A 16,038-nucleotide genomic window follows, 5' to 3' on the forward strand; every position below is an offset into this window, starting at 1 on the left:
TCACATACAACGGGTGTAAGACAGATTTACACATGCAAAACACTTAGGTTGACTTGACGAGCCTAGCATGTACAGACATGGCCTCGGAACATAGAAGACCGAAAGGTCGAGCATGAGTCGTATAGAAGATACGATCAACATGAAGATGTTCACCGACGTTGACTAGTCCGTCTCACGTGATGATCGGACACGGCCTAGTTAACTCGGATCATGTTATACTTAGATGACTGGAGGGATGTCTATCTAAGTGGGAGTTCATTGAATATTTTGATTAGATGAACTTAATTATCATGAACTTAGTCTAAAATCTTTACAATATGTCTTGTAGATCAAATGGCCAATGTAGTCGTCAACTTCAACGCGTTCCTAGAGAAAACCAAGCTGAAAGACGATGGCAGCAACTACGCGGACTGGGTCCGGAACCTGAGGATCATCCTCATAGCTGCCAAGAAAGATTATGTCCTACAAGCACCGCTAGGTGACGCACCTGTTCTCCCTGTAGAACAAGACGTTATGAACGCTTGGCAGGCACGTACCGATGACTACTCCCTTGTTCAGTGCGGCATGCTTTACAGCTTAGAGCCGGGGCTCCAAAAGCGTTTTGAGAGACACGGAGCATATGAGATGTTCGAAGAGCTGAAAATGGTTTTCCAAGCTCATGCCCGGGTCGAGAGATATCAAGTCTCCGACAAGTTCTTTAGCTGTAAGATGGAGGAAAACAGTTCTGTCAGTGAGCACATACTCACTATGTCTTGGTTGCATAACCGCTTGACTCAGCTGGGAGTTAATCTCCCGGATGACGCGGTCATTGACAGAATCCTTCAGTCGCTTCCACCGAGCTACAAGAGCTTTGTGATGAACTTCAATATGCAGGGGATGGAAAAGACCATTCCTGAAGTATTTGCAATGCTGAAATCAGCAGAGGTAGAAGTCAAAAAGGAACATCAAGTGTTGATGGTGAATAAAACCACTAAGTTCAAGAAGGGCAAGGGTAAGAAAGCCTTCAAGAAGGACGGCAAGGGAGTTGCCGCACCCGGCAAGCAAGCTGCCGGGAAGAAGCCAAAGAATGGACCCAAGCCCGAGACTGAGTGCTTTTATTGCAAGGAAAGTGGTCACTGGGAGCGGAACTGCCCCAAATACTTAGCGGATAAGAAGGCCGGCAAAACGAAAGGTATATGTGATATACATGTAATTGATGTGTACCTTACCAGTACTCGTAGTAGCTCCTGGGTATTTGATACCGGTGCGGTTGCTCACATTTGTAACTCAAAACAGGAGCTGCGGAATAAGCGGAGACTGGCAAAGGACGAGGTGACGATGCGCGTCGGGAATGGTTCCAAGGTCGATGTGATCGCCGTCAGCACACTACCTCTTCATTTACCTACGGGATTAGTTTTAAACCTCAATAATTGTTATTTAGTGCCAAGTTTGAGCATGAACATTGTATCAGGATCTCGTTTAATTTGAGATAGCTACTCATTTAAATCCGAGAATAATGGTTGTTCTATTTATATGAGAGATATGTTTTATGGTCATGCTCTGATGGTGAATGGTTTATTCTTAATGAATCTCGAGCGTAATGCTACACATGTTCATAGTGTGAGTACCAAAAGATGTAAGATTGATAATGATAGTCCCACATACTTGTGGCACTGCCGCCTTGGTCACATAGGTGTCAAACGCATGAAGAAGCTACATGCTGATGGACTTTTAGAATCTCTTGATTATGAATCATTTGACACGTGCGAACCATGCCTCATGGGTAAAATGACCAAGACTCCGTTCTCAGGAACAATGGAGCGAGCAACCAACTTATTGGAAATCATACATACTGATGTGTGCCGTCCAATGAGTGTTGAGGCTCGCGGTGGCTATCGTTATGTTCTCACCCTCACTGATGACTTGAGTAGATATGGGTATGTCTACTTAATGAAACACAAGTCTGAGACCTTTGAAAAGTTCAAAGAATTTCAGAGTGAGGTTGAGAATCAACGTGACAGGAAAATCAAGTTCCTGCGATCAGATCGTGGAGGAGAATACTTGAGTCACGAGTTTGGCACACACTTAAGAAAATGTGGAATAGTTTCACAACTCACGCCGCCTGGAACACCTCAGCATAATGGTGTGTCCGAACGTCGTAATCGCACTCTATTAGATATGGTGCGATCTATGATGTCTCTTGCCGATTTACCGTTATCTTTTTGGGGCTATGCTTTAGAGACTGCCGCATTCACTTTAAATAGGGCTCCGTCGAAATCCGTTGAGACGACACCGTATGAATTATGGTTTGGGAAGAAACCTAAGCTGTCGTTTCTAAAAGTTTGGGGATGCGATGCTTATGTCAAGAAACTTCAACCAGAAAAGCTCGAACCCAAATCGGAAAAATGCGTCTTCATAGGATACCCTAAAGAAACTATTGGGTATACCTTCTACCTCAGATCCGAAGGCAAGATCTTTGTTGCCAAGAATGGGTCCTTTCTAGAAAAAGAGTTTCTCTCGAAAGAAGTAAGTGGCAGGAAAGTAGAACTTGATGAAGTATTACCTCTTGAACCGGAAAATGGCGCAACTCAAGAAAATGTTCCTGAGGTGCCTGCACCGACTAGAGAGGAAGTTAATGATAATGATCAAGATACTTCTGATCAAGCTCCTACTGAAATTCATAGGTCCACAAGGACACGTTCTGCACCAGAGTGTTACGGCAACCCTGTCTTGGAAATCATGTTGTTGGACAACGGTGAACCTTCGAACTATGAAGAAGCGATGGCGGGCCCGGATTCCGACAAATGGCTAGAGGCCATGAAATCCGAGATAGGATCCATGTATGAAAACGAAGTATGGACTTTGACTGACTTTCCCGTTGAGCGGCGAGCCATAGAAAATAAATGGATCTTTAAGAAGAAGACAGACGCGGATGGTAATGTGACCATCTATAAAGCTCGGCTTGTCGCTAAGGGTTATCGACAAGTTCAAGGGGTTGACTACGATGAGACTTTCTCACCGGTAGCAAAGCTAAAGTCCGTCCGAATCATGTTAGCAATTGCCGCATTCTATGATTATGAAATATGGCAAATGGACGTCAAAACGGCATTCCTTAATGGTTTCCTTAAGGAAGAATTGTATATGATGCAGCCAGAAGGTTTTGTCGATCCTAAGAATGCTAACAAGGTGTGCAAGCTCCAACGCTCGATTTATGGGCTGGTGCAAGCATCTCGGAGTTGGAACATTCGCTTTGATGAGATGATCAAAGCGTTTGGGTTTACGCAGACTTATGGAGAAGTCTGCGTTTACAAGAAAGTGACTGGGAGCTCTGTAGCATTTCTCATATTATATGTAGATGACATACTTTTGATGGGAAATGATATGGAACTCTTGGGCAGCATTAAGGCCTACTTGAATAAGAGTTTTTCAATGAAGGACCTTGGAGAAGCTGCTTATATATTAGGCATCAAGATCTATAGAGATAGATCAAGACGCCTCATAGGTCTTTCACAAAGCACATACCTTGATAAGATATTGAAGAAGTTCAATATGGATCAGTCAAAGAAGGGGTTCTTGCCTGTGTTGCAAGGTGTGAAATTGAGCTCAGCTCAATGTCCGACCACGGCAGAAGATATAGAAGAGATGAGTGTCATCCCCTATGCCCCAGCCATAGGTTCTATTATGTATGCCATGCTGTGTACCAAACCTGATGTAAACCTTGCTGTAAGTTTGGTAGGAAGGTACCAAAGTAATCCCGGCAAGGAACACTAGACAGCGGTCAAGAATATCCTGAAGTACCTGAAAAGGACTAAGGAAATGTTTCTCGTCTATGGAGGTGACGAAGAGCTCGTCGTAAAGGGTTACGTCGATGCTAGCTTGGACACAGATCTGGATGACTCAAAGTCACAAACCGGATACGTGTATATTTTGAATGGTGGGGCAGTAAGCTGGTGCAGTTGCAAGCAGAGCGTCGTGGCGGGATCTACATGTGAAGCGGAGTACATGGCAGCCTCGGAGGCAGCGCATGAAGCAATTTGGGTGAAGGAGTTCATCACCGACCTAGGAGTCATACCCAATGCGTCGGGGCCAATCAAACTCTTCTGTGACAACACTGGAGCTATTGCACTTGCCAAGGAGCCCAGGTTTCACAAGAAGACCAGGCACATCAAGCGTCGCTTCAACTCCATTCGTGAAAATGTTCAAGATGGAGACATAGATATTTGTAAAGTACATACGGACCTGAATGTAGCAGATCCGTTGACTAAACCTCTCCCTAGAGCAAAACATGATCAACACCAGAATTCCATGGGTGTTCGATTCATCACAATGTAACTAGATTATTGACTCTAGTGCAAGTGGGAGACTGTTGGAAATATGCCCTAGAGGCAATAATAAAAGCAATATTATTATATTTCCTTGTTCATGATAATTGTGTTTATTCATGCTATAATTGTGTTATCCGGAAATCGTAATACATGTGTGAATAAAAGACACCAACATGTCCCTAGTAAGCCTCTAGTTGACTAGCTCATTGATAAACAGATAGTCATGGTTTCCTGACTATGGACACTGGATGTCATTGATAACGAGATCACATCATTAGGAGAATGATGTGATGGACAAGACCCAATCCTAAACATAGCATAAGATCGTATAGTTCGTTTGCTAGAGTTTTCCAATGTCAAGTATCCTTTCCTTAGACCATGAGATCGTGTAACTCCCGGATACCGTAGGAGTGCTTTGGGTGTGCCAAACGTCACAACGTAACTGGGTGACTATAAAGGTATACTGCGGGTATCTTCGAAAGTGTCTGTTGGGTTGACACGGATCAAGACTGGGATTTGTCACTCCGTATGACGGAGAGGTATCACTGGGTCCACTCGGTAATGCATCATCATAATGAGCTCAAAGTGACCAAGTGTCTGGTCATGGGATCATGCATTACGGTACGAGTAAAGTGACTTGCCGGTAACGAGATTGAACGAGGTATTGGGACACCGACGATCAGATCTCGGGCAAGTAACATACTGATTGACAAAGGGAATTGTATACGGGGTTGATTGAATCCTCGACATCGTGGTTCATCCGATGAGATCATCGAGGAGCATGTGGGAGCCAACATGGGTATCCAGATCCCGCTGTTGGTTATTGACCGGAGAATGATCTCGGTCATGTCTACATGTCTCCCGAACCCGTAGGGTCTACACACTTAAGGTTCGGTGACGCTAGGGTTGTAGGGATATGTATATGCAGCAACCCGAATGTTGTTCGGAGTCCCGGATGATATCCCGGACGTCACGAGGAGTTCCGGAATGGTCCGGAGGTAAATAATTATATATAGGAAGTGCTATTTCGGGCATCGGGGCAAGTTTCGGGGTCACCGGTATTGTACCGGGACCACCGGAAGGGTCCCGGGGCTCCACCGGGTGGGGCCACCTGTCCCGGGGGGCCACATGGGCTGTAGGGGGTGCGCCTTGGCCTACATGGGCCAAGGGCACCAGCCCCAAGAGGCCCATGCGCCTAGGGTTTCAAGGAGGGAAGAGTCCCAAAGGGGGAAGGCACCCCTAGGTGCCTTGGGGAGGAGGGATTCCTCCCCTTGGCCGCACCCCCCTAGGAGATTAGATCTCCTAGGGCCGGCGCCCCCCCTTGGCCCTCCTATATATAGTGGGGAGATGGAGGACTTCTTACCTTGATCTTTGGTGCCTCCCTCTCCCTCTCCAACACATCCTCCTCCTCCATAGTGCTTGGCGAAGCCCTGCCGGAGTACTGCAGCTCCATCAACACCACGCCGTCGTGCTGCTGCTGGAGCCATCTCCCTCAACCTCTCCTTTCCCCTTGCTGGATCAAGAAGAAGGAGACGTTACGCTAACCGTACGTGTGTTGAACGCGGAGGTGCCGTCCGTTCGGCGCTAGGATCTCCGGTGATTTGGATCACGTCGAGTACGCCTTCCTCATCCCCATTCTTTTGAACGCTTCCGCGCGTGATCTACAAAGGTATGTAGATGCAATCCGATCACTCGTTACTAGATGAACTCCTAGATGGATCTTGGTGAAACCGTAGGAATTTTTTTTTCTGCAACGTTCCCCAACACTTGGTTAGCGTGCGTAGGTGCGTAGGATTTCGTACTAATCCTTGGCCCTCTACTGCACCTGCCTTTGGCTGTATGATAGGTGGGCCAGCCACCCCCTGGGCCCACGCGTCATTCACCCAAAGGCAGTTGCCGTAAGTCAATGAAGTTGCGTCCCCCTCCGTGCCGGTGCAGTATAGTCATCTCACCGGACCTCTAGTTGGGGCCAAACGAGAGAAGTTCGATGTTTACTGGTTTATTGGTCCCCTTTGCATTTTGTGCCAAGTTTTGACCTTTGATTTAACTAATAAAATGTTAATGCATGTAAACAAAAATGTTGTGTAAGTCACATTACGAAAACCAAATAATCCCAAAATACTTAGGCACGGTGCATTAACTCCCTCCTTGTTTCTTATTTCGTGACATATAACCCAATGAGAGATGTGGGCCGTGCATGCTTTCAATGACTTGAGACGACCAAACATGACATGCAGTGTTTAGTTCATTGCATGTAATCCTATTAGTACTCTAGTTAGCAAAAAAACATTAAGTTCTCTCGCCGATAGGAATAAAACACCATGTATTTATTTACAGAGGGAGTAGTACATTTTTTGTGACATGCATTACTAGATATTGCTAGTGAAATACTAAAATCCAGATGGACGTGGTAGTACTCCTAAATCCAGACGGTGGTGCTACTAGTACTACTTGTAGTACTACCAATGTAGTAGTAGGAGTACTAGCACTGTACTACCCGTTGGTCAAATTATTACGTGCTGCTCCTCACAGTGAAGTGACAAAACCCTGCGCCGGAGATGACACCTGAGTATAGGCGTCGTGTTCGGCATACCATAGCCAGCCTCACCGTCTGCAGTCACTATCATCATGGCTGTAGAGCTAGCCTGCTTACAACTAGCCCTGTTCGACATAATTTCCCATGCGTAGATGCCCGTGCATTGCACGGAACACCAAGATTGGGGGTGGACGGCTCCGGCAGCGGCCATCGCGCCATATTTTTCCACGACCTTCTAGATGTGGTGGGGAGGAGATAAGGCTGATTGTGAGAGACAAGGAGTTGTTTGTAAATAGGGAACAAGTGCGGGCATCTTTTTGCAAAAATGGAGAAGCTTGGTTTGTATGCGTCAGATCTAGATTCGACGGCTATTGGTGAAAGATGGGAGGCACAACATCATCACCAACTCAGGACCTGTTTGATTCGCAGGATTTTGAAAATGCAGGAATAGGACACGGCAATATTACAATTTTCAAACTGATTTACAAATGTTAGGAGTAATGTTGCACCTACGAAGAGGGAATTACTAGGAAGTTTACGTAAGAACTTTCGTTACTTTATGTGGATGCAGCATTATCGTACAAACTAAAATCCACCGCCCTGACAAGTCACTAATGGGCAAATAAGTTTTCGAGTCTCTGGCCACTTGATGTTTCAAAAACAAATTCAGCTTCTGCGGAGACTTTTTCATTTAGGCTTAGATGCTTGCGGTGATCAGCACGGCATTCATTGTTGCGCCAGAGAACGCCAAAGCTCATTACCTTGAGCACACTTGCCTCTAGAACAAAGAACCTGGCCAATTTAATCTCAGATGTGCTGCCTCGGTAGTCGATCAAATCAATTTCTGTAAGATGGAGATCAAGGCATTCGATGAGATTGTTATAGTGCAACACATTTTTCACTTTTGGATCTTTTTTTATCTGCAAAAGAAGAGAACATATTAGAGCAGCTGGCTGCATAAGATTGCCATGTCATCAAGAGGTACCAATATCATTCGCTCATACGATAGGGTTGGCTGGCTTGTGATATTTTTTCACTCTCTCTCTCTCTCTTTATGTTTCCTCTCATTTAACTAGGAGCACGTGAAGAGCTTGGGAATTTGTTGCCTTCCACTATGTGGCCGATGCTATATTTCCCAAAAGTATGCCACATAATACGCATCGATGTCAAATCAAAAGATTTTGGCACCGCTCTCGCAATGTGAGAGAGTTGGCACCGCTGTGCACACAGACCCACATGTATAAACAAATCAATCAAACCAACTACACCAGCCTCTCACTCTCCCAAACAAGTGTTTTTTATTGCCTCAGTACTCTCTCTCTCTCTCCCACGCAGTGTTTTTTCATTGCGTGAGTTAATTTGGCATCGGAGCAAAGTAGGTGATCCAGATTGGGGCACCAGGTGAGCAATGGAGGGGCATCGATGCCAAATGCATCACAAGTGAATTTGGCACATGTTTTGGCCTACATAGCCCACTTTTGTACTCCCTCCGTCCCAAAATTCTTGTCTTAAATTTTTCTAAATACGGATGTATCTAGTTACATTTTAGTGTTAGATACATCCGTATCTAAACAAATGTAAGACAAGAATTTTGGGACAGAGGGAATACTACCTCGTATTTAGTATAAAATTTTGACCATAGATTTACCTAAGACAATGCCAATGCATGTCACTAAAAATTACACCATTTGAAATTATGTTCAAATATGAATCCAACGATATAGTTCTTAGTGACATGCATTAACATTTTGTCAGTTAAATCTATGGTCAAATTTTGATACTACAAAATTGGCAGAGTAAACCAGGACGGAGGTAGTACTTGCTCTTAGGGTAACCATAGAGTTACTGGAGTATCCTAAGTTACTTTCCACTATGACTAGCCTAGGCTACTATAGTAGTACAGCATAAAGGCGATGCAGGTGATCACGTGAGAAAAAATACTAAAAACATTTCTTTCGGTGCAGTGCATAGATGCAGTTTTGAACACCACACTTGTCATCGTAATTTGGGAAAATTACAAAAAAATTGAGCTACGTTGTGATTACCGTTTACTTATAGGAAAGAAGTTTCACCTCGATGAGTAGCTTCTCCGTGCACGGAGAGCATGTAAGGAATCCAACAACTTGATCCAGATTGGGGCCGATTGATTTTAGTGCTAAGATCTTCACTGTGCGCATGGACTGGGTCAAGCTTGTGGGAATCATTTTCTGGAAGACGGTCGTAAATACATCAAGAAGAAATTAAAAAATGTGAATTTCAAGAAGATGGAGAAGAAGATGAGTGTTGTACCTGAATGATTACGGATCCAATAAAGAGTTCGGAGAATTTGGCAGACAAGTACACCAACGCTGTCAATTTCGGCGCGTCAATGACCATGATTTTTGTTGGACCTTCTAGATCTGATACAAGCAATCTCTCAAGGAAAGGCGCATTCTCAATGACCATAACATGGAACATCTGGAGTGATCTCTTCCCAATTGATGTCTTGTTGCGGGGCCAGCAAGATACATAAATCCATCAGAGATTCGTCGAGGTAATGTGGAGGCCAATGAACCCGTGGATCTGCTCAAGACAAAGGTACTCGAGCACAGTACAGCTACAGAGCAGGTGCTCCATAGCCTTCTTCGAGATGACAACGTCAAAGAGGTCGAACTGCTTGAGTTGAGGGAGAAGAAGGGCGGGCGCGACATTAATTTGGGGAAGATAGTAGGAGCTGAAGCTGGCGCGGCGCGGCATTCGCGTGAGGCGAAGCGCGGACGGCGGCAGAGAGCGACATCGTCCAGCTTCAAAGCTGAGCTCCTCGAGCTGATCTAGGGCGGGGGATAAGAACCACTCGTCGAACTTGGGTTGGACCTTGCAGTTGGTACTAAACATGCAGATGTCAAGGCGTTTGGCTGGCCCAGGGTGCGATGAAAGGATCTTGGAGACTGTGGCCATGCGTTTGCAATCCCCGCCGCAGAGGCAGCTGTCGACGGTGAGGTTGAGGGGGACGCAGCACCAGAGGGGGCGCCACCGCTGGGAGAGCACGGCGGTCCGCATGGCAGATTTTGTGGGGAGGACGCCCATGATGACGAGCAGCATGTCGTCGGGGAGGCTGCTGATGAAGTCCAGGCTCGCCTGATGCGGTTTTGGCTCGAGCCGCCTCCGCTTGTTGGCTGCCTCGTCGTCCATCTCAACCGGCGGCGACGCCGGTGTACACGTGTGCTGGTGTGTGTTGTGTGCTGGGTGTGTGCGAGTGTGTCCTTCTGTGCATGCCACCGCATAGTGGTGAATTGTGCGCGGGTGCGTCCTTCGCGCGCAAGAAGTTTGTCCTCAATGCGCCCTCAATTTACTAGCATGTGGGGTGCTATCTCGAGTGGTTTCAACCTTGTTTACTTCACCGCGTGTCAGATGGGCCTCTAGTTTACTTATTTTCACCCACTGCCACATGGGCTAGCAGACAAAGATACAGAACACGAGCTGACAAGGCATCATGTGGATTGGTTGACCGGTCAACTAAACAATATACAGAGCTATACGCTGACACAGTGAGAGTATAATCCGTCGATATAGAGAGTTCGAGTGAGAGGGGAGGCCCGTGAGAGATAGCAGAGAGAGAGAAAGAGCTACTCCCTCCATTCGATAATGTAGTTCCTACATTTTTTAAGTCAAACTTTTGAAACTTTGACCAAGTTTATAAAGAAATTACTTATATCTACAATACCAAAGATAAATGATAGTATGAAGTAAGTACATGTTGTGATGAATCTAATGATCATTCTAGATGTAAATGTTTTTCTCCACATATACCTAGTCAAACTTTTCTGAGGTTTGACTTTTCAAAACATCCATATGCTTATGGACGTGACAGAGTCCCTAACTAGAGAGAGAGAGAGAGTGAAAAAAGTGTGTGTGAGTGTGTGAAAGAGACATGGACAACACACGATAAAAGTAGAGAAAAAGCATGCGTGTCTTATGCAAACATAAAACACATGCATCTTCGACAACGGAGGCAAGGTGAGGAGATAGTGTGTGGTTGTTTGGAACTGAGAGAGCAAGACCCCTAGCATGTGGCCAAGAGGGGTCTGACAAACAAGGGAGAGAGGTCGAGAGAGACGTACGGAGAAAATGCAGACATGGGGAGGAGAGAGTGTATGTTTGTCATAGAGAGATCCCCTGGAGATCGTGATGGGACTACATGGGTGGGAGATCGAGTGACAAGGTGTGTGCGCGATAGAAGATGCCCCGAGAGATATCGAGATAGACGTATGGATGGAAGGAGACAATACGTGTGTTCATGATGGCTAGTAAGAGATAATCATACTTAGGAGGGGGAGTGCTTGCGCCTATGATGGAGTGAGGGATTATGGTACTTAGGGGGTGCGTGTCACATGGAGAGAGAACAAGGGCGGAGAGTGTTGGATGGGGCTATATGTATAGCGCGAGCGAGACATGTGTATGTGTGAACCAGGGAGATATAAGGCCAATTTGGCTTGCGTCCTGAGCATCTTTTGCCTGGCCTGGGGTTGTGGCTGGATTTCATGCACGCTTGTTTGGTTGCTACCCTGTGAATAAGAAAGCCCGCCTGGCCTGGGTTCCCTTGCACTTTAATTAGCCTGGCTGAACTCCAGACACTGCAAGTAGCCTGGCCCAGGCGACCGATTTCGAACGCCTAGCCATGCCTGGTCGTGTGGCCACGAGGCTAACAGCAACATGGATGGATATTAGCATTACATAATTGATGCATGGATTGATTGATGGGACGTTGATGCTTTTCCTGGCCCAGGCATGAACCAAACGCTTCAGCACCACACAAGCCTGGCTAGGCAGAAATATTTTACATCTCACGTCCGCACCAGGCAGTACCGGCCATCAAGGCATGAGGGTCAGGTTACGAACCAAACTGACCAATAAAGTTTGAGAGAGATTGAGGAGCCCTGATAAGGCTGAGTGGTGCGTCAGATAGCTGAGAGGGGGAAGAGATATTCCATCTGCTCGATAATGCAGTGCATGTAAATTTTTTAGAAGTCAAACTTTGGAAACTTTGATCAGGTTTACGCAAATGTTATTTATATCTACAATACCAAAGATACATCATACAAAACTACATCTCATGGTGAATCTAATGGTATATGTTTGCCGTACTAGATGTAATTCTTTTTCTCCACGTACATGGTCAAACTTTGTGATGTTTGACTTTTTCAATAAATCTATATGCTATGGACCGAGGAGAGTGCCTTAGTCGAGACAGATCAAGTGCTTGTGAAGGAGAATGAGTAAGTGTGCAAAAAGAGTATGTGTGTGGAAGAGAAAGTGACAACAAACGATAAATTAGAGAGAGTGTGTGTTTTTTCATTTCTTATGCGAACATATCACGCATGCATCTCTGAGATGGAAAAGCGAGGCGAGGAGATACACGAAGATAGCTAGTGTGTGATTGTTTGCAACGGAGAGAGACACCCCTATAGCACATGTTCAATAGAGGTCTGGCCAACAAGGAACAAAGGTCGAGAGGGACACATGGATGGCATGGACGCATGGGGAGGGAGAGAGGGTGTGTTTGTGATAGAGAGATCCTGTCGAGATCGTGAGGGGACTATATGGGTGGGAGATCGAGGGAGTGCGTGCACGATAGAAAGATGCCCCTAGAGAAATCGAGATAGACCATGCACATGTTTGTGATGGAGACTAAGATTAGCTAGTCATATACATATAGGGGGGACTGCGTGTGCCTACAATTGAGTGAGAGACCATCATACTTGGCTAGCTAGGCATGAGATTGTGTGTGTGCGCATGTGAGATGGAGAGAGAACGAGGGGGAGAGATAGAGTTTTAGATGGGCCTATCGAGTGCGAGTGAGATATGCATGTGTATGTGTGACCCAGGTGGATGGAGAGTTTGAGAGAGGGGGGAAGAGCTCCGAGATGACATAGTGGTGCGTGAGAGAGTTACGGGCAAAGAGTCAAGGAATTTGTGTGTGTACGATGAGTGCACCCAAGATATCTAGCTTGGACTAGCTAGAGTATCATACATAGTGTGCGAGAGAGACCTATAGATGGTGTATATATGCATGCGAACTAGAAAGACCCCCCCCCACACACACACACAAAGAGAGAGAGAGAGAGAGAGAGAGAGATGGAGGGAAAGGGAGAGGGACCAACTAGGTTGAGCATCAACATCAACATGAACATCATCATTATCACTAGTTTCATGTTCATTGCCATATTGTGTTTCAGCATCAGAAATAGAATTATCATTGGGATTCTCAGGTGTGTCAACAACAGGTTCACTAGAAGCATGCAAAGTCGTATCATTTTTCTTTCTCTTCTTCTTAGAAGGACTAGGTGCATCAACATTAGTTCTCTGAGAATCTTGCTCAACTCTCTTAGGGTGGCCCTCGGGATACATAGGTTCCTGAGTCATTTTACCCCCTCTAGTCATAACTCTAACAGCATTATCATTTTTCTTATTATTTAATTCATTAAGCAAATCATATTGTGCTTTAAGAACTTTTTCTACCTGAGTGGTAATTAACCATAGAAGCATGTTTACTAATAAGTTTAAGGTCACCTTTAACTCTAGACATATAATCACTCAAGTGTTCAACCATATAAGCATTACGTTTCAATTGTCTACCAACATAAGCATTGAAGTTTTTTTGTTTAATAATAAAATTATCAAACTCATCCAAGCATTGGCTAGCAGACTTATTATGAGGAATATCACCTTCATCAAATCTATAGAGAGAAATTACCTTTACTACCTATGTTGGGTTATTAAGACCATGTATTTCTTCAATATGTGGTAAGTCCTTAACATCTTCAGCTTTAATACCCTTTTCTTTCATAGATTTCTTTGCCTCTTGCATATCTTCAGGACTAAGGAATAGAATACCCCTTTTCTTCGGTGTTGGCTTAGGAGTTTGTCGTGGAATTGTCACGGCAGATGTCCTTAGTGTTAGGACTTAGTCGCGAGGCCAACGCATCTATGTGGTAGCTTGAGAGGGGTTGAGCAGGACGAGAGACGCGATGTTTTACCCAGGTTCGGCCCCTCACGGTGGAGGTAAAAGCCTACATCCTGCTTCATTGATATTGATGATGATGATCACGGTTACAAGTGTGCTCTATCTCGAGAGCTATTGTCTAAACCTAATTTGTCCAACTTGTGGAACTTTTTTCCATCTTCTGGGGAGCTTTGCCCCTCCTTATATAAGTTGAAGGGGCCGGCCTACATGTAGATTCCTAGTAGGATTAGGACTAGTCTCTTAATACAATCCGGATACAAGTCCAGGTCTTAACTCCTTGTAAGATAAATGCTCCTCATGCCTTTCCTCTTAAACCGGCCCACCATTAAACGTGAACCAGCCTTCTGGGCCTTGGGCCTTGTTATCCGTCTGTCCCGCATGCCGGATCACCAGTGAGTCATAATGACCAGGTAGGTTGCGTGTAAACCGCTAGGTCAGGGCGGGTCGCCAGTAACTCGCCAAGTGTCAGCGGGGTCTTCAGATAAACCGCCAAGTCCTGGCCGGGTTAACTTCCGGCCGGTTTACGCCACGGGGTATATCCCCGACATTAGCCCCCAAGTTTAGCTTGGATTTATTCATGGTAAACTTATGCTGCAAAATAAAGACAAGAACAAATTTGACAGGTTATGCTCCGGGTTAAGAATTTTTGTAAACCGGTACCTGATCATCCTTAAGTCCTTGTTATTTCCTCCTTCTGGGAAATCCGGGTCAACAGACCAGCTTCATAATCAATTTGCCGACATTGGCTTGTCACCGAGAAATACTGTGAAGAATAACTCCTTTGACTCAGCTCCGCCGGTTTGAGAAATATGGGTCTGAAAATACTTATCTGATATTCAGCCGGTTTGAAGATGTAAAACTTGCCGGTTTAATATTACCAAAATGGCCGGTTTATAAATATTGATGGCGCCGGGTCATAATTGTTGTCGACACCGGGTCATGTAATTGATCTTCCTGATTTGCTCAAAATTGATAAAATGAAGATGTTCCGCCTTTACATGCATAATACCTGTAGCCCCCAAGACTTAAGAGGAGAACATAGTGATAACTTAAGATTTGCTCCAATAAGTGTTTTCAACCTTGAAGAAATCCGGTTTGTTCATCTCAAAACTAAATACTCCATATATGTAGCCCCCAAGTGCCGGGTTGTCATGTTTGCAGCAACCTGGCACTTGTAATTGCTTGATGCTCGCAAAAACTTCAACCAGTGTAGCCCCCAAGGGTTGGGTCATTATGCAATAATGAGCAGGGACTTTGTAAATATAATCTTGTAAACTTTGAACAGCAACGTGTAGCCCCCAAGGGCCGGCTTAGTAAGATAATACTGAACCGGGACTTGATATATATACTTTAATGAAAATAACATATTATAATGTAGCTTCCATGGCAGGGCTTGAACCCACGTCCACAAGGTTAAGAGCTTTGTGCTTTACCAACTGAGCAATGGATTCTTCAATATTATGGACGAAAACTTGTGTACCTTGAATTGTTCACAGGAGCAATTGGTAGCCCCCAAGGGCCGGCTCATTATAATATGATGAGTCGGGTCTTCAATAAAACTAGTAAAAATGACTTTGCATTAGCCCCCAAGTGTCATGGTGCATGCTTGCAGCGACATGAGACATGCATGTAATCTCAATTTGAATACTGTAGCCCCCAAGTGCCGGGTTGTAAGCCTGCAACGACTCGGGACTATTCCTTTCGTTGTAGAATAAATCATATCCTTTGATAAAATAATAGCCATTGCGCTAAAGCGACTTTGAAAACTTAATAATACCGGTTATTAATAACCATAAAAATCCAGCCATGTTGGCTATTCAAGATAATATAATCCGGTATGAAAACCTTATTCATTCAATATCATTATGAAAATTCAGCCAAGTTTGGCTATTTGAATAATATAACCCAATGATTTATAAGCACATGATTCCAATGGCGCAATCCAAATATATATACTGGCGACTTATAGTCCAAAGCCAGGCCGGTTTAACAAACCTGTTTTTGCATACAACAAGTTTAAAGTGTCCTGGCGGTTTACCGCCGGACGGGTCATAATGCCCAACATATAACCCGGGTTTATAACCAAGGCTGCCTTTAAGAATAATCAAATATGAAATAGATCATACCTGTGACATTGAATCACATTGTTGGTTTTACCAACTTTTTGTAGTAAAGGTGATAACCCCAATCTTGAG

This window comes from Triticum urartu, chromosome 7A, assembly GCF_056163025.1.
Source record: "Triticum urartu cultivar PI428250 chromosome 7A, HENAU_Tu73, whole genome shotgun sequence".
NCBI classification, from domain to species: domain Eukaryota; kingdom Viridiplantae; phylum Streptophyta; class Magnoliopsida; order Poales; family Poaceae; genus Triticum; species Triticum urartu.